Source organism: Struthio camelus, chromosome 6, assembly GCF_040807025.1.
Source record: "Struthio camelus isolate bStrCam1 chromosome 6, bStrCam1.hap1, whole genome shotgun sequence".
In the NCBI taxonomy this organism is placed as follows: domain Eukaryota; kingdom Metazoa; phylum Chordata; class Aves; order Struthioniformes; family Struthionidae; genus Struthio; species Struthio camelus.
The window spans coordinates 3,670,272-3,697,827 of NC_090947.1; the positions used below are offsets into that span (position 1 = coordinate 3,670,272).

The window sequence follows — 27,556 nt, forward strand, 5'->3', positions numbered from 1 at the left end:
TTAAGAAGAAAGTGGCTGCTTAGAAGTGATTTAAAACATGATTATCAGCGGTGCTGTGGTTTACCTTGTGGGAAATTTTGGTGTTCACTGCATACTGCCTTAAAAAGGACGGCAAAACTTCTTTTTGGACAGTTCCATCTTGGAAGAGCTGGAGATGCTACCTTTGCCCCGGCTTTGCTGTGTGAAGCTGGTCTTTGTGCACCCTCTAGTGGAAATCAGCAGCCCTGTGCGGTATCTGAGCCTGCCAACTCTTTTCAGCAGCAATTGTTCTGCGTGTAAAAACCTTAATTATATTGAACTGTTCCTCAAAACTCTTTAGGTTTGTCTTCTCATTGCCAGCTTTTCTTTCCCAAGATGTGCTGTTTGAGATTGCACAAGATAGTATTATATCAATATGTGTCTGAGATGTGTATGAAAGACTGCTTTAAAAAAAAAAAAAGACAAACTCTTCTAACTTTTAAATGGGAAACGCTGAGGTAAACTGTGCTGCATTAGATTTAAATCCAAATATGAGTGTTGCTTCCCATCCATTTCAGATAAAACTGTTTTAACACCCTATCTTATAATTTGCTCATTGCTTTCTCTTGAGCTAGTTGCACGTGAGAATCAGAGTTTTCACTTGCTAAATTTTCTGTGCTGAATATAAGTTTCAATGAACTGTCCAGGATTTGTTGTCAGCATGTTTAATATTGAAAAATGTAGCTATAACTGGTAATCAGTAAGTATTCCAAGTGTTAGCGATTGTGGATCTTTGCACAGTCCACCCTTTTTATCCTCTCTTAAGGAGCTTTTGAGAGAGAGGAGCTGTAAAAAAGGAACTGTGGAAAAACTCCAGAGCTTTTTTGTGTCTCTACTCAATGGCAGTAGTAAGTAGAAGGAGCTGACAACCATCAAGCATTTTAGTAGTAGCGAGGTTGTGTTTTGCCTATATGGCAGTCAACCACCTACTTATTATTTACTAGCTAATAGGATTAGGAACGCTACTGTATAAATGTTTTACTATTGCCAGGCATATCTGGGAGCAAATCCAATTCCTAATAGTTTTTGCCGTTTACTTTGGTAGGAAGCAAGGTGCCTTCCTAGCCCTGTTAAGTGAGGGGATATGAATGAATAGTACAAGTTGCTGATGGTGAATAACTGGTTAAAGGGCTTTGGTCTGGGCAACTCGAGCAGTTGAGTTTGAATGTAGTTTTACCAATTTTTAGTGGCTCCATCAGAGGGATTGTGTAGCTTAATAAAACTGCACCCCTTTGAAAGGGGAGGGGTAGCAAAGCAGACTTTCGAAGCAAATTATTTAAGCCAGCTTTCCTTTAGAAAAAGGCCACTTGCTGGAATGCAAAATACCACCTTTTAATGCCCCTCAGCAGACTGACCTATGGGGAGATGTGTGCTGCCACTTGTCCCTTGGCACCGGCCACAGCTGTGCCCTGGCTCTGAGGCTGGCGAGAAGCCTGGCAGCTGGGAGACCAACTGCGACCCAGTTGTTTTAATGGCCACAAAGGCTTTGCAAACCTTTTGACTAATGAGAATCACTTTACTTTTTCTCATTTTTGCCAAAGAACAGGTTGAATGCTTGGTTTTCTGATGCGGATCCTGAGTGACTGCCTGCTCAGCCTTCCCCTATCTTTCGGTATGGGTTAATAACTTCTCTCTGCCTTTAGGTACTTTTCCAGAGCCATTATCTCATGTTGACAGAAGCCTAATCTGACTTTAAAGGCCACTTTTTGATGTAAATATTGTCCAAAAAAAAAAAAAAACAGTGAGGGGAGGAGGATAGGTTAAGAGATGCCCTTAACCATTTCTTACCCGTTATGTTATTTTGGCGAGACCATGAGTCAGCGCTAGCAGCCTTCATAAAATAACTGTGTTTTTCATAAGCTTGATATGGAGGTACAGACCAATCATTGCATATAAAATGTTCATTAGCAAGTGAATGGATAAGAGCGTGTGTGTTTTTTTTTTTTAATTGTTTGTAACAGAGGGAAGAAAACATACCGTTTAAAAACTTTGGCCGACAATGCCGGCACATAGTTTCCCGGAAATGTAGCTGCATGTAAGACCTGGAGCCGCTGTACCCATTAAGACCATTTTGTGGGTTTTGAAATTCTTTGTAGAGTCTGCTTGCAGCTGGATGGATATCTGTTCTTGGCTTTAGGTATAGGATTTAATCACTTTATGTTAGAGGATAGGTTAAGGCCGGTATATAAATATTCCCAAGCGCTTGCTTTGCTATTTCTGTTAGAGCATTTCAGTCTGCTGTCCAAGCACCCCTATTCTTGCTGGCTTGTCGCTTTGAAGAACCGTTCACTCCTCTTAGATTTTTAGAGCGATGTTGATTGCTCTAGTGTTTTTTTTTTTGAAAACGTGTGGATATTGTAGTGGATGCAATGGGGAGATGGTTGGCTTTGTTTCGGTCGTGTTTTGGTCATTTTGCAAGCAACAGGTCCTATTTTAATCAAGTCAAATGCTATGCAATGGTTTGCCTCAACAATGATTTTTATGTATTTGTATGCGTACACGTGTGTGTGTGTGTATATATGTATGTGTACACATGCTCACAGACGTATATGTGTACGTATATATAGTTTGTTGTCTGGTTACTCCCTCTCCCCCCACGATATCTTTCCTTTTTCAGAAAGTTTAAATTGTCAAGTTATGCTAAATCTGTAACCGTCTGTAAACTTAGGCTGTCCTAACTCTGTCTGCTTATCAATCCTGGTTATAGTAGACTTTTCTTTAACCAACCAAGTAGTAGTTTTTACAGAAAAGATTCTGTCTAACAAGCTTATTGTTGGTTTTTCTTTTGAAAACACAGAATAAGAAGCTAGCTTTCAGTCTTAATATGATATGGGACTACCTTTCTGATGATGAAAGGGGAGATTTCAATGAAGGGTGTCTTAATCTCCTAGTCTGGATGTACAGTGGAAATTTAGCTTTCTTTCTTTCCCCTGCAAGCGCTCATGGAGCTCTGTTAGTGACTATCTGTCATGACTTTTATCTATAATACCTTATTTGCTCTTTTCGCTGCAATTAAGGTTAGCAATAATTTAATTGAATGATTAATGTTATAAAAATGATACTTAATTATTTAATGGCATGCAAATGCATTGCTTACAATGCTTCATTAGAGTTGATGATGAGTTCACTCTTGGTTGTAACAGAGTATGTTCACACTTTGTAACATGGACGCTTTTATAATATTTCCTTTTTGTCTAGAGACATTTTTTATAAAAACTCATGCACAGTTAATGAACTATGATGAGTTTCTAGGTAATTGTTCTTTATCGTTTTTTGAAGCCTAAAACCATGATTTGTAAACAGCAGTGGTCAGGACAGTTCTTAGTCTTGATAGCCCTCTTGATTTCTTAAGCACAGTAAGCATTCAGACATCCTGTGATGTGCTGGTGAGTTGTTTCTTCTAAAAGTGAAGCAGGATTTTGAACGTTTTAGGAGGGGGTGACTTTAACCTTCGGCATTGTCCGCTTGTCTCCTGTGCGAACTCAGAGCGGCAGGAGCAGACCCTGAGTTTCACTCTGAAAGAAATTCCAGGTTCTGAGCTCAGCTACGGAGGATAGGATTCATTTTTAGCTTTTGATAGCTGGAACTGGTGATTGTTGGAGAGAGCAATCGAGAAAGTTTTAAAAATAAAATAGGTCATACTAATATGTGATTTTGTTTCAGATTTCCTCATTAGGAATTAGGGGGTTACCCCCCCCCCCCCCCCCGCTTATCAAAATAGATTTTTATCAATGGCATTGGAAATGATTATTTTAATATTTCTTGTCAGCACAGTATTGTAATGACTGTGTACTGCCCCAGGATGCCTTTCTCATGATTTTAGCCCTCTTGAATTAGCTTGATGTACCATTAATGCATAAGAATTGCTTTTATTTTTGTTCATAATGTATTCATAATTGCATGCCTTTTCCGATTTTATGGTCAGATTTTTCTCTGACCCACTTAACTATGCGCTATGCAACTCTTAGGTTGCAGCGTAAAAGCAAACGCTCAAACATTGAGAAAGGAAACTCCTATCGTCAGTGTAGCTTGCATCACTGGGTATGAAATGCAAGGTTTTGACTCTACCATTTCAGCTGAGTATTGAATCTGCTATTGTAGTTAGCAGTTAATTTTGGGAGGATGCTTCTTAGTGATAGAAGGGGAATATAGTTGCATCTTTCTACATAAAGTGTCAGCGTGGACATACCCGTGTTACTGCGGCTCACTACTGTAGTAGTGCTTGTGGAAAGCAAAATGTTGCCAACCCAGCTTATAGTTGTCATAGTGCTGTGACTTTCCAGGGCCTTAATTTTGGCAGAGGGCTTTCCTAAGCCTGACAGGCTTACATAGGTAGTAGCAATACATGGAACGCTTTGGCTTTGACTCTTGTATATATGTATGTTACTAGTGAACCTTGCGGGGCTGGGGGGGAGTGGGGGAGCGAATGTTTTCTTCAATTTCAAAGCTTAGAGCCTCACTGTTAAGGTATCTTAAGACAAATCAGAGCTGATCCTGTTACCGTTTGATGAAAGTCTTTGGATGCGACTTACCTGTCCCAGATACCGTGGATAGCACTACAGCTTTCATGTCTTACAAATGAAGCATGAACTGCTTTGGGTTGGGGATTTTTAATACTTTGACCCATGTCCTAAACAAAGGAGAAGACTATCTCCAAATAGCATAGCTTGTCATGTTACGTTGTGTGTGAGCATGGTGTGACACAAGAACTTTTATTTAAAAACTCGCAAAATGGCAATAAATCTGTAAATTGAAAGCAGGAAGCTTTCCTTTTTGAAGCAGGAGTTTCAGGTTTGTTGTGCCAGATCTAGACCGCTGCGCCTAGAGTAAGCCGTTGCAGCATCACCGTTTGGACCTTGGGCTCCAGTGCTGTGCTCTTGCAATTTTTTCTGCATATTATACTGCAAAATAAGCTAGTATTTTATAAGGGAGTGTCTCTTTTGTGCCTAAGCATGTCTCAGAAATCGATTTTATTTCCAAGTCCTACTCAACGTTACGTTGACCAACTGTGTTTAAAAGAGGAACCTTGAAGTTCAATTTCTCTATTAAAGCATGGAAGATGACAAATTAATTCTTGTATATCTAGATTGCAGGGGAAAAGCTGTCACTTGCTATCAGGATTATCAAGTCAGTTTTTATAGAGGTATTTTCATTAAGAAATGTTAATCAGTCTAATAGGAAGAAAATAAAGTCGTAGTCCTGTTATGCTGACAGATTTTTGGGAAGAGGCGATATTCACTCTTACGCTAGATATGGCCCTAAGGCATCTCCAGTTTGGAAGTCGAAGGCTGGCACAACGTGGACCCAAAGTGCTATGCAGAGCTGGAGAGCAGGTCCTCTGGCTTCTGTAATTACTTTGATTTCAGTAACATACAGCTGTGACCTTTCGGGAGAGCGCCTGGGGCTATGGCGCAGTGTCTGAAGTGACATGCGGCTCTGATTACTCATTAGTTAGACTAGTCAAAGATGGACTGTATCAGCCTGTTTAAAATTTTGATTTCTTTTTTTTCCCCCTCGGTGCTACAACAATACCAGGAAACAAATCTTTTTGGCTTGGTTTGGTCCAGCTATTTTCCTTGTTTCCTTAAAAAGGAGTAACAAAAGGGACAATATTTTTGTCGTTAATCCTGCTGTTTAGCCTGGAGCAGCAAAACCTAAGACCTTGCTCATTTTAGGAACCCATTGGCATCTAAGTGAACGTAAAATTAACACTTTAATGTTGCTATGTAAATAAAACATGGCGAAACAGAGCTGCTGTTGGTTTGTGTGCGGTATTTGAGATTCATGTCTGGCGCTAGGTTAAACATTTGTGAGAGTGGATGTGCTCAGTGTTTGCAGCTTCCCCGCTTGACTGCCTGTTGCTTCTTTGTTAAACAGTCTTTAAGGTTGTAGTTTAACCTGAAGGCTCCTCACCTACTATTTATGGAAAAAAGCTTATTCAGTGGGCAAGCCGGCACCTGTCCCAAAGCAGAAAATGGCTTTATATCATTACAAAAAGCTTTACGGCTGCTGCTATGTGAATGGTACAGTGTATTTAATAAGCCACTTATGCCCTGGCGTGCGCTTAAAGGCAAGCTGTAGAATTGGCACACTGTAAAAATAAGTTTTATTTGTGTATTTACAGGTGGCGCTCTTGAAAAATGTTACCCCTTGGCATTAGATTTTTGTCCTCGTTTTCCTTTAGCCATCCTGGTATGCTGAAGCGCTGCATCTATTTGCTTCCGATAGCAAACGCTTTGCCATCGGGAGGCTTGCTTTTGTGTCCAGTCGCTTCTGGTGAGGGATTTACGTCCCTTGTATTTGAAGGAGAGGTCACTAGGGGGCAATATAGCAGTAGCCAAGACTGGCTTTTCTACCATTTTCTCCGCCATCCCCCCCGCTTTCCTTTTGAGGATACAGACATAAAACTAATACACTGCTTTAAGAGACCATTTAGACCTGCAATAAGATACACTCCATAAAGTATGTGAAGTTACTGGATCAGCAGTACACAGAAGCGGAAAGCGGGGGGAGAAGTTGCAGCTCCTCGGGAAGCACCGAGTTGGGGGGCGGGCAGCAGCGGAGGAGCAGCTAATGCCTTTCTGCTCTTGCAAGGACCAGGGATATCCACCGAGTCCCGCAGCCCCCTTCTGCTGGCAAGCGCTGCTGTTTGGGTTTCGATTGAATGAATAAAATAAAATATGCTGCCAGTCTTTATCTTTGCCGGAGACCTGATGTTTTTTCACCCCCAACCCCTTCCCTTGTTCTGAAAGCTCGGTGCTTGGAGGCCCCTGTTGCAGCCAATGTCTTCCAGGCTGACTGCTTGGTGCAATTAGCTTTGTAATCCGTTAACGCTGCTCATAAATTGGCCGGAGGGACTTGTTAATAGCATAACAGCATGCTCCATGTTCTGTGGGAGCAGCGACTTAGTGCTCTGAATCGTCAGGCGAGCTGAGGTTATCCGAAGAAATTTCGGAGCTTCTTACTGAATTAAATATGAAAAGGAATATGATCGCTACAACATCTTGCATTAGTTATTTTGATATCAAATTCAAGCCATGTCTTAACTTAGGAATGTGCTTTCAACTTGCGCTCCTCTTAAATATACAGTTTTTTAATGCTGTGAAATTTTCAATGTTTTCACCTTTGGAATCAATGGAAAAAGAATTGGGGGTGGGGGGGGGGGATGAGGTCGGACAACCCGCAGAAGGTCAGAGCCTGGATGACGGTTATTTTTTTAAGGATATATGTGCTATGGGTTTTATCTCCAAGCATGGACAACACACCAAGTTTGAAGAAAAACAACTTCTTTTTTTGTTTGAACGACAGTGAAATTTAAGGTGTTGATGAGGTGTCCAAGCTTTAATTTTCCTTCATCTCCTGTGGGGCAGCCATATTCTTTAGCATGGCTTGTAGGCTTCCTGATTTTAAAAAAGCAACAATTCCCCCTCCCTCCCCAGTTTCTCTCTTTAGCTTTCATGAAAGTGGAACTTTAGGGTTCAGCTGACAAAATCATCTTTTCCAAGGTTCATCATTTCCTCAAGTGCACCCTCAGGGGTAGGTCCTTGGCTCTTCTGGTTCACCATTTGCCTTTCCGGGGACTTCTGATAAATGAGCATAGAACCAATAATTCTTTACTTTTGAATGCACAGTGTGGTATTCTTACTTTTCCTATTGCATATTGCCATGGAAGATAGAGAGAAGTTTAAATAGGTATTAAGATATTTTATTAACTATCTTTACAGAAATTTCTTAGCTTTGTGTGGCTGAATCAGAAGATTAAAGGGATTTAGTGAAGAAAGTCAGTGGAAAAAATGGTATAAATAAATCTACTGCAGCTTGTGTTTTGGGAATTTTCATGCATGTATGTGTTATTTCGAACTTGACGTTACCTTAGTATTAAACTTTATCCTTCCTTCAGACTGCCCGCAATTTTTATGCACCAGTAATAAATGAGAAGAATTGGTTTGTGCAACTCTGAAATAAGAATTTTACTTCATCAGTTTTTTTATAGTGGCTGTTTTTGTCTGTACAAAGCTTCTCTTGGGACTTACTGATTTTAATATGATCTCTGTCCCATGCCCTGAAATGGGAGGTTCTCTAAGAATTCTGGTATGGTGGTGTCATAAATCAGATTTAGATTAGAAGGGTCCTCAGTTTGTAGAAGAAGATTATCCAGTGTCACAAAGCTCATTTCAAAAATCTGCTACAGGAATTGGGCACTTCCTGGAGGAAATAGCAAAAATATGAAGAAGTTTTCCTCCTGGGAAGTAGTTAGCATCAGCAGGATTAGTCTAGAAAAATGACAAATAACTGTATGAGCCTTGTAGCAGCTACTGAAAGCTCCTTTCCCGTGGATTTGTATCTCCTGATTGATTGACTTGAGTTCACACATTCTTGTACACTGTGGTTGGAGCCTTTTTCTTTTGTGCTTGGGGACCTGCAAGGTCTCTTCTGTATGTGGTTTGCCTCAGGCTTGGCAGTTATTTCGTATTGCAGCTGTCCTGCTTGTCGGGACTCTTCACGAGTCCTCTGCCTGGCTGCTTGTCTTCATGAAAACTGCAGAAACTTCAGGATCTTTGAGACTCTACTGCTCCATCGGGTTTTGCTGAAGTCAGCCCGTGGATTCAAAAGCGAGCCAGAGGAAAGCAGAGAGAGATCTTCTGACAACGTAACTGTGTGTGTTTGTCTTCTCGATTCTGGGCATTAAGTGGTGGGAACAGGAGGTGTAGTCCAGGGCTTATCTTTTAGTAACTACTCTGATTTACATAGCGGACCTGGATGCTGCATCGCTAATAGTTCCAGGCGGCTTTAGGATTTTAGGTATGGTAAGAGTATTATTTGCATGGTTGTGTGTTGAAAACAGCTGATGTTATGGAGTAGATGAGTTTTCTGAAAAGTAGAATAAATGAAGGACTAATTTCAGCACCTGATATTTTTTTTTTTTCATGCTAAATGGAAAGGAGAATGTGGATAAATTGCATCAAAACATGAAAGAAGATGCTTTCCCTTACTGAAGGTTTAGGCTTGGTCCAGTAGGTTTACAGCCCTTGATGCAAACTTGAAAAGAAATCCTGGGGCAGGAGGAATAATGGTTGTTTGGTGGTCAATTGCTTTTTAGTGGAGATAGACCTGAGGCCGAGAGGCATAAGCAGTGTGTTTTATACGATCATGTAAATTGCCTTGGAGATATGAAATGGGATAAGTGCATTTGTGCAGCCTCTTGCAAACAAATAAGTTATTTTTCCATTAACACCAAAAACTGAAGTGAGAGCAAATGACGGAAGAGGGAGTCTGATCGTTCCTGATTTAGGCTCTACCTTTTCTACAGCTAATATTGCAAACTTTGAGGTTTTGTTTCTGGATATTTTCTGCCTTGTTTGCTTATGCGTTCAGTGCCATGAATAAACTGTGATTTTTTTTGTCATTTTCGCACCATATTAATTCGTCCTTTGTTGAAGGTTTAAAAAATACTATTGAGCATCCGTGTGTCAGTGGTATCTATAGCCCAGCCATCAATTAAATTTTAGTTCTGGTTGCGAATGTACAACTGTGCACTGTTCTGAGAGAACGTGACTGTTCTTTTTCCAAGGATGCAGGTTGTTTTCTGTTTTGTAGGGATATCTAGTATAAGCTTCTCTGGCTAAATGGCTGTTACGGATATAATACTGACATACGCTTTACATTTTTTATGGTTACCTGTTTCTAACCTATTTTTGTCTTGTCATTTTACAGTCCACGTTACATGTTTGGGTTGCTGTTGGGTTAGCACCTTGGGAAAATCTTGCACCTTCCAGAGCTTCATCCTCAATAGAGGAGAAGAAAATACAGAATGGAAATAAGAGAGATGTCCTGTCAGGTTGGCAGAGGTTAGATTATGAAAAACCTTCCCCCGTTAAATTTCCTAATGCCGCACGCCTGGTAGAAGTGGCGGCAGAAGTTGAAAAGAGCAATGATAGTTTCTGCAATGTTTTCCGAGCAAAGTGACCAGCACAGCAAACTGATTGCATACCTTTGCTTCCTGAGTGACTGGGTAACAGCACTGCTGCTTTGAGGCACTCGATTGCAGGGGACCTATCCAAATGCTAGGATTAAGAAAAAACATGTATCTTTTTGTAATAGCTATTAGCAAGATTCTTTAGGGACTGCAAAAGCGGGGCTAATGATGCTGTAACAGAGGGTGGTTGAGCTGACCAGGAGGTTAGGGAAGGGCCAAAAAGGGCTTCACCAGAGCCTAGGCTCCTTAAAGTGGAAGTTTTTTTTTCTTGTTTTTAATCACAGTGAGTACCTTTTTCTTACTTACGTCTCTCTCGTTTCGCAGAGGCCTATTGAAACTGAGGCTTGTTTGTTGTATTTTGGGGAGACAGACTATCCCATGCACAGTTCTTTGTTGCTGTTCTTGCTATATGCTGCCACGCTCTATGTTGGGCTATCATCACTTAACCTGCGTTTTGATTAGATTTTTCCTTAGCGATTCTTAAGAAAATGTCTTAGCACCGCATCTGTTGACCGGTAACCCGTATTCGTTACACGGCTTGTCCAACAAGCTCTGAAATAGAGGGCAGTGTGAAACGACTAAAGCTTTATCTCTTTAATTATCCCTAATACGTCTTCCCTTGATCATTGGTTTTAATTGCCTTTTGTGGATTTAACTTTAAATTTGTTAGCACAGAATGATTTTACTGGCTTAGTAGTGATGAATCGAAGAATAAGAGCAACCTGCCGAGTATTTTGTCTCCGGACAGATGTAAGGAAAAATCCTCTTCCCCTTCTCCCTATAAAACGGATTGTTTGCAAGAGTAAAGCCAGGCTGCTCTGGGCATCACCAGGGCGCTATTAAGAAAACCGGGAATAAAACCTGGGCTCAGCGTAGGAAGTCAAGGCTTCCAGAACAAAGTAGTAAGTCTGAGGAGTTTTATGAGAAAGTTGGACTTCAACTTGGGAAGAGGCCATGGTGCACTCGCTGCTGAAGGTGCATCATGCCTTGGTGTTTTATGTATACTCTCTGCTGAGATTTCAAAGAGCAATTGTTGCTCCTGTGTATTTTTTTTTCTAGCATACTGCACTCTGAAGCTTTCATCTCAGATGTAAAATAAACAAAAAGCTCTCTCAAAACACTAGTATTTACCTTAATATGATTCTGGTTTCTAGAACTTTTGCCTGCTTGTGGGTATTTGCAGTGTGTTCAGTAGCATTTATTAAAGAGACTAGCGCACTTTTCCTCTTATAGTAAAGGGCTCCTTTTATGTCTGAGCTATCAAACATTTAAAATGTGCATAATAAACCTAATCCTTTTGTAATGTTTTCTGTTGCGTTAAAAAAAACACGTTTAAAACATCAAAGTTTATTATTAGAAAAATTGTTCTTCAAAAGCGGCTTCTGAAATGCATTGCAAATCGCTCCTTTGCAACTAAGCCGTATGCATATGCAAATCCTATTGGAGCCGCTTGCTTCTCTGGGATTAGCACATGTGTATTCAGAGTTTAAAAGCCTGCACAAATGTAGAGGGGTGGTGTGTGTAGTAAGGCAGAATGACTGTGGGAATTAGTTTTCCCCAATTCCTTCCTATGCTCAGAAAGAGCCAGCAACTGCTATTGCATCGCTGGGCAGGGAGATGCGTTTCGTTTTTCCCATTTTCCATAATTGGAGGGAATTCTCTAACTTTGTTAAGGTAATTTAACTTTGAAATTAGCAGTTGTGCTGTAGCTTGCAGTGATAAGCCGCTGGTGTTGCAGCGGGAAGCTTATGCTTACTGGAGGTGCAACCCGTGGCTCTTTCCCGTTGCAAACTCGCAACGTATCTTGTACCAGCGTTAACTGTGCAGCAGATTTGATCTGCAAGCTACTCTTCATTTCAGTTTTTTGTTCAGGTGGCCCATGGGTTGACCAGTCTTAAAAAGGCGAATTACTTAACAACTTTATTTCCTCTGCTGCTGCTCATTCAGACTGGTGGCCACCAAGTCGGAGGTATTTTGGGATGCTTCTTGAGGACAAATACCAACCAACTTGATTGGTGTCACCTGATTGCTCCCTGAAGTTAAAACAGCATTTTGAGAGCCTGTGTGTGAAAATAAGCATGCCGCGTTTTCTTGGTTGCTACCGACTTGCTCAGTATTAAGGTTCCCGTGCGCTGTTCCCTGCTCGTAGTCCGGCGAACGTCACGTCAACGAGACGAAATATGTTCGAAATATGTTATTTCAGGTTTGGGATTTGAACACGAGTGACTATATGACTTTCCTTGGAGAAGAGTTAAGCAGTGCTCTTCTGTCAGCCAGTCTCTGTGGCACTGGTATCTCCTTTCGACTAAGAGTACCTGGTAATCATCGGGAGGAGCTTTTATTAAGTTTGCCCTGGGCAAGGGATAGAACCAAAGAGTTGCTGTAAAGCTGGAATCACATTGAAAAATCAGCGTGACTTTTTTGTTCATGTGCAAATACAGGTTCCAGTATAATAGAATCCCCAACTTCTAGGGGCCTGAGGTGCTGCTCTCCTGGAGCACTGCTGGACCACCTTACTGCACCGCACGTCACTTCGAAAGGCTGAAGGTAGTTTGCCAAGTCACACAAACGGCTTTGAACTTAGAGCTTCAAAAAACAAATGCCTGTCTGGCTGCGCTTAACGAAGGAACGTAATTGGCAGTTGCCGAATAAATTTTTTTTTTCTGGCAGAAAATCACATTTTGTGCATAAAACTTGTTAATATTAGCAGAGACAGGTCATTACGGCTTCCAAGTCATGCATGCAAACTCCAGGAGATGGAGTGTGTTGCTGCTGGTGGTGATGCTTTGGTACAAAAAAAAAATTGTGAGGTGTAAATCAGCTCTAGTTTAGCATATATACAATTGACTTGCTCTCATCATTTATGCCTCTGCTGATGACTGATACAGTCGCTTGTGTCTTATGCACCATAATTTGCAGTCTCACGCAAAGATATGTTTATATTTAAGCCGCGCAATAGTGTAACTAATGAGAAATATAGGAAATTTATAGTGCTTGATGATTGATTGGATAAGTACCTAGACATTAATTGAAATCTGAGGACTCCCAGCTGTCTTTCAGGGTTTTGGGTGTGTTTTTTTTTTTTTAAACTTTATAGATAGGCAAAACTATTTGCTTTGTAGTATTTGGACAGTATTTTTCTCGTTTATGGAAAACATGGACTGGAATGGAAAGGTGGGAGGTTGCAAATTTGTATGATTTGCCAATGCTCAGTTAACTACTGTGTAGGCACTAATCACCTTTAGGAACATATTAATTTGTACATGTAGTAGTATCACATTGGTCCTTATTTTAAAATCTTAACTCCCTCTTTTTTTTCCCAAATGAACAAACAAAAAAAATCTTCTAGGAGGATTGTGCATTTTGGCCCCAATCCAGTAGGCAAACTTGGCTGCAGTCGGTCACAGTAGACCCTTACTTATTTTTTCTATTTCCTTTCTCCATGTCAACATAGGCACACGGGCCCAAGTGTTGTGCGAAGAATTATCTGGATAAATATGTTAATCTCTCCATTAATAACACTGTGGGACTGGTCATCTCTAAAGAGATTGCAGAGCTTTCTTCTGTGCTGTCGTTTTGTGAATGTACCATTCTTGCTGAAGCTTAGTCTTGTGAAAATGTCTAAATTTCCCCATTAAGTGCTTAAAAAGTAATAAAACTAAAGCTATTAGCCTTCACTCGTCAGATCTGTATCAAGAGAAATATTCTTCAGTGCAATAAATCTGATCAAGTGTTCGACGTTTATATCATTCGAATTCATTCTCTGGAAATGGACCTTTGAAGGTAAATTGCATTAAGTAGAGCAGTTTAAATTTTTAATACAATCTTATTGTAACTGTTAGCCAATGATTAAAGTGCAAAGGGAGGCTTATATGTTTTGAGAGATTTATGTTAAATGCTATATGATGCTTCTACTCTGGCGGGTTACTGGTTTTTATGACAGCTAAATGCACGTAAAGGCCACAAAAACGTATACAGCATCTAGCCATTAGCATAGAGGACTACTTCTCTGCTTTTGGATTTGCGGAGAGCATTTTGGAAAGGGATTTATTTCACTGAGGAGTTTAGCAGCAATCTGATTAACAATAAGTTTAACTATTAAAGTAGCAGATTTAAGGCAAAAGGTTATATTCTCCTAATAGGAAAGCGTATCTCAGAGGTGGATTTTGTTGTCTCAAGGGACAAACCAGCTTGTCAAGCCAAGGAGTTTTATTCAACCTTATTTAGGTCTTTAAATGATTTCTTTTGATCTTAAAGGTCTTTAATGATTTCTTTTGAGAAAATTTTTTTCTTTAAAATGCAAGAATGTTGCTGCGTTTCTTTATCCAGAAGGTGAATCGTGTATAAATTGTGCTTCAGGTCAGGTGAAATGCTTATGCATCTTCTGAATGCTGCTTTAGCTGCATTTGCCTTTTTGTTGCTTTGCTTTTGCACGTTTGGCACGCTCTATACGTTCTTATGTTGTAATGCAATTTAATACAGAAGATTATTTCCTTTGGGCGCAGCTGGATCCGTACTGTCGTAGTGGAGTTTGACTGTCTTAAGTATACCTCAAATTCTTTTTGAAAAATTCTGCTACTGAACAAATGAATGATGTGTATATGTAGTGTTCAAAAGCAATCAAGCTCATTTTATCCGAAGGTGCAACATGAATTGATGATGATTAAGATGGTCATGAAGTTATTGATCATCTGTATGAGAGACTATATCTGGTTTCTTGAGGAAAAATATTCACATTTTGAAGAATGTCCATACTTAAGGTGAAGGTAGTAGTCTTTGCTCAAATTTCTGAGGAAATAAAGTGACTTGGGGACATAGTGCTGTATTGCGGGCACTTTGATCGTTTTAGAACGTTGGAAAGCTATGGGAATGTAAAATTTTTGACAGATCCCAAGAGAGCTGTTAGGGTTTGTTCTGCTGCCCTTCTGATATGCCCAGACACTTCCAATCCAAACATAGATGTCTCCTCTACTCATGAACCATCTGTTTTGCAGTCTTCAGCTTGCCATATGAAAGTAAACCAGATACGTCAGGAGGACAGGTCAAGACAGAAATAGCTGACCGTGAATTTCAATCCACCATTGCAGAACTTAAGTATTCCTTGAATTATATGGTTTCTTTAGTTTTAAGTTGCATTTGGGGGCAAAACAACGTATGAGGTATGCTCACCTCATACAAAGTTGCAGGGAAAGTGTTATGTGGTTGGGAAAGGGGCTAAAAATGAGAATTCAGTTTAACACACAGAACGATGATTTCAATTAAGTATATGCATTACTGATGCTCCACCTATACGAGGAATTGGGAAACAAAAGAGAGCCTACTACTTAATGGCAGTAGGTATTGGATGTGCTACTTCATGGCCACCTATGTTGATCATTTTAAGTAGGTACTGGAAGAAAATCAGTTTTGAAGACTGATACAAAACCACAACAGAATACAAATCCCAAATCACCAGTATTCATTGGTTAAATAGGTAATACCTGGCTGTAACAGACAAAAGTAAGGTTGCATATTTTAATGCTAAATAATACTAAGTAGTCCTCCACGTGGCCAAGTGACCATTACCAGAGCATCGGAAAGATGGACCGGGTAGCTCGTGTTCGGTGTGGTCTTAAACTGCCTTCTTATTTTTATCTTCTCTTCCGTCCAATTTGTTCTTTTCTTGTAACTTCATATGATTAGCAGACTATCTACTTCCTACAAATCCAAGATGGAGAGAGAGGAGAAGAGCAGATTATATCTGAAGTTTATGGACCATCTTGAGATGGAGCAGGATGGCTTTTGTCATCCATGCTTACGGTGATCACTGGCTCTAGACAGGTAATAGGCTCGAGAAGGTAATACTGAATTCTGCCCTTGATTTGTAGGCAAGAGCAGTTGAGACCAACTGGCTAGTGTTATATGACTATTGAAATACTTTGGAGTTCAAAGATACCTCATTCCTGTTCACCAACTACGCTGCTTGGAGCTCACACTGCAGCTCGGTTAGTACGCAGCCCATATTTTGGGACCAGGCGTGCTATGTGGACATGCAGTTCTTTGAGCTCTAGGCACTGTTGTATCCCTGGATTCACAGACTTTGATTTGTTAGGAAACTACTTTTAAAACGTTTTTGCAGTTTTAAGTCATGGGCTATTCTAACAAAAGGCCTGTTTTTTTTTGGTAACAATGCAAGTCTTGTGCACAATTCAAATTTTTTAATTAAGAAAGATTTCAAAAATCTTCTATGAAATGAGGCACAAATTAATTTAGATTTATGATTTGCATGAATGTAAATAGCTGTATTTTTAATAGCTGTGGGTGATAGACATAGCTCACATTCTTGCTGATGAAACCAAAAGGTTTCCATCACGGTTTGTGTCCTTGCCTGTGTGGTGGCATTGAGCTTATAGGACATGCCTAATCCCTCAGAAAGTGTAAAGTTGTCTATTAAACTGTAATTTAATAGTATGCCCCAGGAAATAAGTTTTGCATTAAGTCACTTCAAAATGTAAATACAAAATTGCTTGCCAGGTTGTTAAAATTTTTAAGCGTAGTTTTGTTGTGCAGTATTTAATTCTATGTTTTGAAAAGGTAATTAGAAACCCAATTGCTTTACTTATGGGTGAGTTATGAAACACGACAGTTTGACATCGTTGTATTTGAACATACTGTTTTTTGAATTTTTTCTTACACTTGTATTTCAACTTTTTTTTTAACCTTTTAATTTAAGATGGTGCCTCTAAGGAGGAAATAATAGGATTTATGACTTGATACCGTTGTAATGGGAAGACCAGCAGAGCTTCGTGGTTTACGGATTAAGTAAATCTGTGCGCAAAACTCTTTACCTTAGAAATATTTCTGACACAGTGCTTGCCTGAGAAATCCCCAAGCCATATATTTTCTACTTGCATCACAGTTTGAGTTATGAAGAAAACATGGGCTTTTTTGTTTATTTGTTTTTTTCCCCATGTTTATATTTTAGATGCCATGTGCTATCCAGCTTGTAGTGGATTTATTGGCCTGTTTGCTTACCTTATCTTAGGAGATGATGATTTGCATCAACATGTGGACTAAGTGATACACAGTGTTAATCATATTGCTCCCTGTAGAACAAAATTATATTGGCATTGATTTGAGATATTTAATTCTGAGCCTCATGTATAGCTGTCTTTCCGTATCTGGTAAAATGAGCAATCATTCATTCTGAGACCCAAGGCTGAAATTTATATTGTAACAAAAGCATCACTAAAAGTCAAAGGCACTGTTAAGGTGCAGTCTTAAATTTATTTTGAAGGGAAGTGTGTTAAAAGCTTTTAAAAATGTCGATCAAATTAGCCCATTGTAGGTGAAACTGATTGTTAATTGTGGTGATTGCGAAGCAGTGTTTTGCAGTGTAAAATTCACTTGGTCGTGCAAACAGTCCTTGTTCAACTGTATTATGAGATAGCTTAATTCTTGCTAACTGTTTACATCCGAGAAGTTATAAAATCATTTTAGTGGAGTGAAAGCATTGAGCTTTGTTGGAATAAGATGCAACTTAAAGGTCTTTTGAGCAGCCTGTGTGCAAGGTGTAATAATTACCAGCTTTCCTCTGTAGTACTCATTCTGTTCAACACATACATCTCTTCTATTCTTCGCATTTTTAAAGAGTGTTGCTGTGAGTTCTGCCACTTTTTCAGCTATTTACTCAGCGTCCTGATTTGTTACGACGGAGATGTTAAGGATGGGTTTAGGTGGCGTATGGAACTGTCTGTAGGAGGCAGAGGCTTTGACTGCCGAGTTACTCGAGCCATTTGGATTACTGTGAAATGGAATTTGTTTGCAAACCCAAAGTTTTGGCCATCTTGCTCTATCATTTGATTTGGTATTAGTTTGGTAAAAACACTCACATCTCTTAAATACTTTGGTAGCATAGTAATTGTTCTACTGGAAATGCAGATGTATGAGCAAAGTTGCGTTATACCATTATATTGTTAGCAGAACGAGCAAAACTAATGAAGAATAACTTGGCCTGTGTGACTTGTGTGTTCAAGGTGGTACTTCAAGAGTGGCTGCATCGGCAGGGGATCTTGTTGTGTATGGTGGGCACAACCCTTTCTGCCTTCACCCTTATGCTGCTGTGCTTCTTGTGGGACCAGGATAATTTGTCGCAATAGTTTTTCTTTGCAGATTCAGCCCGAAAAAAAAAATACCCAGTGTAGAGAAATGCAGCAGTTCTGTTAGGGCAAGACTTAGGACGGTGTATTTCTTCTTTATGACTTGGATTATATCTTGGCATGGAACTTTCCTATTTGATAGAGTAAGTAATGTGCCGAAAGTAGACTTGTTGTTCAGTGATATATCAGCCTGTTATTCACAGAACATCATAAATGGACATATCAAGCAATGGTATGTAGTTTGAAAGCTTTAACCAGCACACATGAGAGAAAGTGAAGCCTGATATGGGTAAGCCAAGTACATGGGATTAGATATATAGTATCCCACTTTGCTCACCTTCTATACAAGCAGTATTTCCAGCTTCGTAGTTGTGTACTTGGCTGTTACAGCAATTTTTTTTCCATTCCAAAATTAATGTTAGCAGCCTTGACTTTGTTCCATCCTGAAGGTAACTGTTTATTACAGTTGGCATTTAAGTCCCCCAGTTAATAGGAGCAATTACACAATAGCTTCATTTCCAGCAAATTAACAACCCTACGAGATAATTGAGACATAAATGAAGATAAATTTGTTTTAATACAAAGAGATAAATGGAATACAGATAAGAATTGAATCTTGTATTAAAAATGGTCTCCCTCATTTCAGGAGTAACTTTGAAGCTCTTACCTGAGTTATCTCAAATAAACTTTGTCTGCGTTCTAGCTTAATGTGAAAACAGATCCCCTAAGGATGAACCGCCTGTATTTGGAGAAGGCAGTCTGCCGTACATCAGTATGTAGTGTTCATTCACAGACAGTGAAGGATTTTGTTTCTTCTTAGAAAATTCTGCTTGTGACAACACTTAAATACAAACGCTTCTAAAAGATGAGTTTATTTGCATACTTTTACCTGCACAGCCTAGGAGGGATAGCTTCTCTGCAACTTAAAAGACAAAATGGGCTTATTTAGCATTACTAAGTTAACACATTGCATTTTAAAAGGCTTTGGAAAGCATTAATCTATCCTGTGTTGTGTGCTTTCAAGAATGACCCAGGAGCTCAGTTTTTACAAACAAAGCAAGGTCAACTCTGTCTCCAGAAGTCTCCCCCTGGAAGCTTTGACTTCTCAATCTCTCTTCCATATCCTGCGATGTAGGTAGAGGCTAAAGGGAGATAATCGACTGGCATTGACAGCAATGCCTAGCTAGCTTTTATGGAAAGGAATTATTGAGTAAAAATGGAAAAGGCTATAGTAGAGGATCATTTTGTAGGGGTGCCAACAGGAATGCAGAACGCGCACCTAAAAAAGTTAGGCATTCAAATGGGTAGGTTATGGCAGGACTGAAAAAAAAATATATATATATTACCCGGACAGTAAAGAACTCTGTCAGTGCATGATCTCAGGTAGCACTTGCACATCTATACCTTGGAATATTTGATGCTTCTGGAACCTTTCCATTTCTGCCCCACTTAACTGTACAAGAAGTGGACTCAGCTAAAGAAAATGAAGCAAGGCAGAAATATTTTTATAATTTTTGTCTGTCAGTTCTGCACAAGTCTGTATAGTGCTGGAAGAGTTGGAACTCCATTGTCAAAATAAGGAGGCACAGGGAACAGAGAAAAGGGCTGATGAGCTGTCTTGCAAAAGTCATTTCTTTTTAAAGTCACTTCAGTTTCTTTCCCCAGTTTACAGTGTGACTTTTGACAGCAGTTTTGTTGGCACAGTTGATGAGGCAGCTCTGGGGTACAGAGCAGCTGGTGAGCAGCGGGGAAGGGAAGGCAGGAACGCTTTCTATGTGTAGCTTACCTACTCATGGATGTGAAATTGTGGTCTGCAGTGCTTTTTTGTTCTTTGCCAACTATTTTAATAGCACATTGGTTCATGATTTGCCAGCTGAAATTGTTGCATTTCCTTTGACGTTGTTTAAAACGATGTCCCCTGTAGGTTTTTTTTTTTTTTTTGGTTGAAGTCCCCTTTTTGATTCTTGGGCTCTTTGAACCTGTAAAAGCAGGTAGTTGTGACAGCTGAAACAGAATAACAGCACTTTAAGTGTGTATAATGGTTTCAACATCTACCCACTTACCTTATTCGTAGAAGGGAAGAAGCATATTTCATGTTAAACACTTTACTTCCTTGATAACTGGTAGGCTGTCTTGAGACACTTTTCTTTTTCGCTTGTGCACGGGTGCTTACAGAGGACGGGGAGATGAGACGAGCAAAGGCTGTTTGGTACGACTCTGCAGTGCTTCAAGGGAAGGTGGGTTTTAGTCAAGTAATAAAAATGCAGGTGTGCATATAATTTAAAAAAAAAAAAAAAAAAAGACGACTTACTAACCAAGCGTTTTGTCATCTAAAATCTTTTAATGCCTTTTGGTGCCTAGCACTGCAGGTTTTTGCCAGATGTTGATTGACCTTTTTGCTCTGCAGGATCAGATGAAGGTACCTGCACACTTCATTCTCCCACTGAAGCAGTTATCCCAACAAGTATCACCCTAGTTTGTTAGAGCCTTAAGTAGATTAGCATTCAGGGCAGAATATGAGCTCCCCTGTGCAGGTATGGCTTTACAGCGTGCCCCTTCCAGAGTTAAAATCAACTTAAGAAATTGCTGGTCACGTCTTGTGCTTTAGCTGCCTTTCCTACTGCTGGTTATTGGACCGTGGTTTAAACCGGATCACTGAAAAGATCCGGGTTAAAAAGTTCTTTGGCTGATTTTGCTGCTAAAGGCAGCATCTCTTGCAATCGCATACGAAGCTGCATGCTGTTGTGCGTTTGCTTTCCTCCGCGTTCAGGTATTACATGCTCACACGCAAGAAGGCCATGTTAAACTGATCGCTGACAATTTTCTATGAAACAGGTTCGTTGTTGTCTGAAATAACAGTGCTGTGATTGCATCCCGGCATCGTGTGAAAGCAGCTCCGTTCTTCCCAGCCCTCGAACGGCGAGTTGCTCTGCAAACTTGGCCAAAAGTCCCCCTTAACGCATCTGTGACCTTAGATTTTGTAGCTGTTGAAAATGTTGCATTGCCGTTGGCAACGCGTTTGTGATGAATGCAGACAAATTTTTTTATTTTTTAACATTTTTAGTAAATAGCCTGAGTCATTCCTACATCCAAGCCCAAATACTAAAGGAGTCTAGTGCTTGTTTTTGTATTCTAGCTGGCACGTGGTATGCCAAGGTCTCTTTTGAAAAGAGCAGTAAAAAGTTGTTTAGCTAGAAATTAACTTGAATTTAAAATAACAGGCAGAATGGCTTTAAAAGTGGATGCTTGCATTAATGTTTCCCTTTCGAAAACATTTGCATTTAGTGCCTGCTCTTGTAGTTGTTACTGCTGTGCCTGTAATATGTAATTGTGGAATAAATTTATTTTTATTGAACGCTTATTTATTGTAAACATGGAACGTTAAGCTAAAATGCAGTTGCAGTAAAAACATAAGCTGCTAGCTGCCTTCGTTTCCAGCAGCACATTGTTCTTTGGAAAGGCTAAACCAACTGTCATCAGCAGCACTTAGGGGCAGAGGCAGATTATTTTCTGTTCATCTGATAAAACGTGATTTTGTTGCTATATCAGTTATGCTTCTTCCACTTTTCCTCTCCCTCCTTGGTTGAGTTAAGGTCGCTAGATGATTATTATTATTTTTTAGGACCGAGGCTTCTGCAGGAAGTAGCTCAAATATATTTAACCTTTTATTCCCTGATGTTCCTCCTGGTGGCTGCAGACGCAAGCTCAGGCGCTGTGTGCTGTATCCGTTTCTGTGTTCTGTGAGAGTTACAGCAATAAAATACGGTGACCACTATCGATGTAGGGAAATACTTCTTGAAAGCGAGGATTGGTCCTTGGAAGTGTTAATTTATCAACATGAATGAGATCTTCTGATGATGTGGAGAAGCAATCGCATCAGGAATTCTCATGAATGTTCCTGCGGCTCTCCAGTTTGGAAATCTTATAATAAATTTTAGGTCTATTTGCCAAAACAAACAAACAAACAAAAAAAAAACAAAAAAACCCCCCAAAACCTCACACATCCGCTTTCAGAGAACTAGCTGTTCATTCAGGTTTCATTCAAACGAATCCCTTCTCTTTTACAAATTATTAATGGGTGCTGTGAGTTGGACAGTGATGTTCTGCAGAGGTGCTATGTAGTCTGGCATTCAAAGTGATGGCGGGGGGAGAGTGGTTAAGTGGAAAGGTATTTTTTGTGTAGTTAAAGCAGGTTTTTATGGAAGTTTGTCCCTTCCAATGCCTTTCAGTGAGCTGTGATCACTCCAGCATCCATTGAAAGCTGTTTTCTTCCTGTAAATGAGAGGAAGAATAACTCTGTCCAAATAATTCTTGCCTGCCCCTCTTTTGCACAAACTGCTGGGTTTTAACCGAACCCAGAGTTTACCCGTGCCCAGCCACCAAGTGGCTATAAATGGTCTTGGATATGTTTTTATGAGAAAACAGTTGTCATTTAAATTACTGGAAACTTGAGCTCCTCTTTGCAGCTCCTCTCAGTATATGATAGTCTTGGGCCAGGAATAAATATGACCAGAAATATCACCGGATTTTGCAGGTGGTGTGTGCTTGCAGTCTTCCCTTTCGGTATTTCAAGCAACAATCAGCATAAAGGGTGCAGCACTAGCTCTATTCATTGGTTTTTTTGGGAAGGGGCGCAATGGTCAAATTGTTGATTCCGCTGGACATTTTCCAGGAATTTAAAAAAAAAAAAAAAAAAAAAAGGAGTTAGTGCTCAGACTAGATGAGATATCCCTGAGCGGGTCTATTGTGCAGCACAGAAGTTGCTTTGTGTTTTTAAGTTTCAAGAGGTGGAGCTAGCTCAGCCGGCCTTACCTTGTATCTTGAACTTCTTGCAAGGAGTATTTTTTCCTCAGGTCTGACTTTCTTGTCCCTCGCCTTGAATGAAGCTGCGCTAATGAGATTTTGGAGACCCAGCTGCCCCCGCCAAAGCAGCCGGATGCTGCGCAAGGAGTTGACATATGAAACAGCCTTTTGAACCAACGCAAGACAACTCTGTCGGATCAGTTACTCCGGCAACAGTGTTTCCAATGGTGATTAGCTCCAAAGAGGAGCACAGTGAGGAGCTGGTTCGTTATGGAGGCGCAGCCCTTGGTTTCGGGGAGAGGAGGTGCCCTGCTAGTCCTCCTCCGAGTGAATTTAGACCCTTTCTGTCCCGACTCGAAAATTTGACTCTTCCTACAGATGAGGAATTTCGCGTGCTTTCCCTTAACAGAACTTGAAAGCAAAATATATGTCTTAAGTCACTGCGGTTCCCGAAATTAAATATATGAGAAATGGGTATAAATCTTCTGTTGCCTAGATTAAATATTTGCTAAGCATCACTTTGCCTCTCTATTAGTTTATAACTCTTTACATATTCTCCGCAGATTCCTGCTTGTTTGCAGATGACACCTTGACTTTGCAGATAAATTTATTTCAGCTTTCATATCTATAGATAGATGGCTTACAATAAAATCTCTCTGAAATTGGTAGCTTAATTGAGTATATAAAAGTAGAGAGAACACAGTTTTTTTTTTTTTTTTTTTTAAAGATAGCTAAAATACCTGTCAGCATCTTTATTCTTGAAATCTACTGCACAGAGCAAGTCAGTATTCATTTGTTTTGCAAACATATTTTAGCAAATGTATTTGCATTGAATAATTTTTTTTTTTTGGATGAGACAGAACCTGAAAAGCCCCAGGGCAGAAACAACATTTATTTTTGCTTTGCCATTATGTAAAGTGAACTGAGATCTGTTTCAACTGTACAGCTTCCTTGGGACTGACATATTTCAGTGACAGGCCCTTCAGTTTTAATCTGAAGCTTTTCGACTGTATGTGCAGCTTTTCGACTGTATGTGCAGTCTTAAACTGGTTAGTGAAGTTAGCTCTTTTTTTTTTTTTTTTTTTTAAACAGCAAAAAGGTATTTACGTATGACCACCCCCTGCATCAAGCTCTCCTGGAGAGCAATATTTCTTGCCGGATGTTTTTCAGCACAGGTTCCACCTGGTCCTAGGAAGCCATTCAGTTCCCACAGCCGTTTTGGTGGTGTTAGTACGTTTTGGGAGTTGTTTTCGTGCTTGCAGACGAATTGTGACCTAGGCCTACACTGACAAGACAGTTGCTCACAAACGCAGCCTGATTCTGCATATAGTTGTAGTTATTGGAAACAAGCTGTATTGGTTTAAGGATTTTTTTTTTTTTTTAAGCTACTACTAATGGTTGGTTAATGAGTGGTCACCTTGAGCCATAGCAAAGATGCAGCAACAGAACCTGGCTTTGGGGCTGGACGGGGATATAGCACGACCGTTCTCGCTGGATCTGCTGTTAGTTCTTATAATTATAGTGTATTTCTCTCTTGTTACACAGCATTTAACTGTGGTTTTTTTCCCTTCTTAACTACTGTGTCTGAGCATGTCGGCAGCAGGAGTTAACTGATCTGTGGGGTTTTCAGTGCCAACCATTTTAAGTTTTGTGTATTTGGGGGCTTTCTTCTCTGGAACAGAAGATATAGAAAATGTGAATTTGCAGCAGCACTGCTGAGGAGATATATGCTGAACCCCTTTTATTGACTTCTGATAGGCAAGATTTAGGTTTCATCTCTGCTCTCAAGGTAGCTTTAGAAAGAGCACAGTAGGTCTTTTGACAGTCCAGCGATTGCCCCACAGATGATCAGTCACGTCTTTCATATGTTGCAAACTTTGAAGGGTCAGGGTACTCCTTTAGGTACTTCTGAAGCTCGTATCGCCATTAATATCCAAGGGCAAGTAGCCCTGAGCACTTGAATATTGAACGCCATCTAATTATGGAGTGACGGCTACGCGACCGCAATGAAAGAAGCGGAAAGTGCTGGGTGCCTCAAAGGAGAGCAGGTTGCCTAATGAAGAGGGGGGAGAGGCAGGAAGGATCGTGCCCTGGTAGGGGATGTCAGACTGGTTGCCGAAATGGAGGAGGAATTGGGAAGGTTTGGCAGCTCAGAAGGGGATTTCCGTTAGGGGGCATGTCGTTTTTCTAGCGGAGGGAAAGGCTTGAGAAATTTGAGAACGAGAACGGTGTGCGTTAGCGTTTGCGACACAGTTTTAAGGCGACGCTATGGAAGCCCTGTTGTAATGGTGGTGTTTTTACAGCGCGCAGGATAAAGTGCACTTTGTGCCGCTCTGCGGGAGCTTTACAGTACCGTTTCGAGCACTAATCTGTGTATTTCTAGACTGACCTTTTACTTTTCTGCAGTCTTTGCTCGACTGATGAGCTGTTGGCTCGCCTCCTTCTTGCTTGTGGTGGTGTCCACGCGAGCTATGCGGTTTGTGCTGGGCGGACTCGAGCGGGTGCGCGCCCCGTTGCCTCCCGTTCTGTCCGAGGTCAGAGCTGTGGTTTCCCCTCCAAGAAACGGGAACGCTCCTCTGAATCCAAAACGAGCCTTTCGGCTCAAATGGCGCCGAAATGAGCTAACCAAAAAGGCGGCTGCTTTTGTAGTCCTCCAGCTAGCACTCAAGGAGTGCTTTTGAATAGGTGAGGTCAGACGGTCTTGGGTTTTTGTTTTTTTTTTTGTGGCTTCCTAGAGAGATCATTTGACAAGAGTGCGTTACCGCTTTTAATGCAATGCTGGTCATTATACGCCTATATACTGGCTGACAAAAAGGGGTAAATATTTTCCTTAGCTAATTTTATCTCCCATGCGAGAGTGGAAGCTTTTGCTGAGCAGGCAGTTTTCATTCATGTGGGATTTTAATTCGGTTTTGGCCTTAATTTAGGGCTTTACCACATACGACGAAGACGAATCCACATGCATGTGTTAAAATCTGACCTTAGCTTTGCTCTCTGCGTTCACTAATGTGTTTTAAAATATTCTAATATATGGCTTTCCAGACTTGAGATCAATAAACCAATGGGTCTGAAATGACAGAGTGCTACGATATTCCTCTGTAATTTAAACATGATTAGCTGATGAAGGTTATGATCAATATGCCAGGCGAAGACAAATTAATTGATATCATCCTTTCAGGATGATAAGGGGCCTATTGGAGGTGGGGTGTAACTAATGAAGCTGCTTCTTCATATATGCGAGCCATTTTTTATACCATGCGTTCTCACTAAGTCATGGTTATGCCATCATTCATTTACATGAAAAACATAAGCCTCAGACCAGTTCGTTATTAAAATTGCATTCATTGGAGAAGAAATTGCATGCTTATACTGCTAACAATATCTCTGCCTATGTTATAATGTACCGAGGAAAAATAATCTTGGAATTTACATAAATATCTTTCTGTATTCTCTGAACAAGACAGACTGAACACTGTTGAGTTCAATTATGGCGAGATTGTGCGGCTTTTTAAGTTGATGCCGACAACTGTTGCAATTCGGCCTCGCTGACCCCTTTTGGTGAAGACAGGTACAAGGGATGACAGTCTCCTTTGCAGAATTTAGTAACATTTAAGTAAAACAGTAATCTTGACCTTAAAATAATGAATTAGAAGTGTTAATGTGATCACGTGGCAGCTTGCAAGCTCTGTGCTGTTTGAAAGTCAGGGTTTGTTTTAGTTCATGCAGCTGGTTTCAGTGAAAGTTAAGGTACTGTCTCAGTATACCCTGGCAGTACCAAACTAAAATAAGGCTGAACGTTAAATATTGTGAGGGTGACTGAGCACTGAAACAGGTTCCCCAGCGAGGTTGTGGTGTCTCCATCTTTGGAGCTAGTCTAAACCCAGCCAGATGTGGTCCTGGGCAACCTGCCCTAGGTGACCCTGCTTGAGGAGGAGGCTTAGACTGCAGGAGCTCCAGGGACTCCTTCCAACCGCAACTTTTTTGTGATTAAATAGGAAAAATAAGGTTTCTCAATCTTGCAAAATACATATTTTCTTTTAAAAATATTTTTTATTTTAAAGGGCATGAAATAAATTTCACACCTTTTTTTAAGACGTCCTTTTCATAGAAAACATCCCATCACTTAAAAATAATGTTGCCATCTGTTGTGCCCTTGAGTCACACAAATACAAACTAGCCAGCCTGTTTATACTTGCCCTTCCTATTCAATGTGCGTTAGTATTTGATGTTTTGCTACCTCACGTGGGCTATAACTCTAAACTCTGCTCAACAAATATGGTCCGTGGAAAATGCTGAGTTTTCTCCATTTGTTATTAGGGAGCTGCTCCAAAAGTAACAGCATCTAAGTCTGATATCAGATCAGCATCCAATGTCTGAGCAGTCAAGACGACACGGCACATCATATCTTAGAATAGTCTATTCGTCGAGCCAGGCAGGAGTAGAAGGAATTGTATCTTTAGAAACTGTTGCATTTTGCTTGAGTTAATGACTTAAACGTCTCAGGCTGGTGCTGTGACATCTCTGGATGGCAGATACCTTCACATACAGCATGCTTGTACTGAAGTGCCATAGTGTGAGTATACTGGAGTACGCTTTTTGGAGCGTTGCTTTCTACACCTTC

At 40.3% G+C, this 27,556-nt stretch overlaps 1 protein-coding gene across 11 annotated transcripts in view; it reads left to right on the forward strand.

Moving 5' to 3' along the window:
• The window catches only part of AGAP1 (ArfGAP with GTPase domain, ankyrin repeat and PH domain 1), a 403,925-nt gene that overhangs the window by 168,503 nt on the left and 207,866 nt on the right, over window positions 1-27,556 (forward strand). The window lies entirely within an intron of this gene.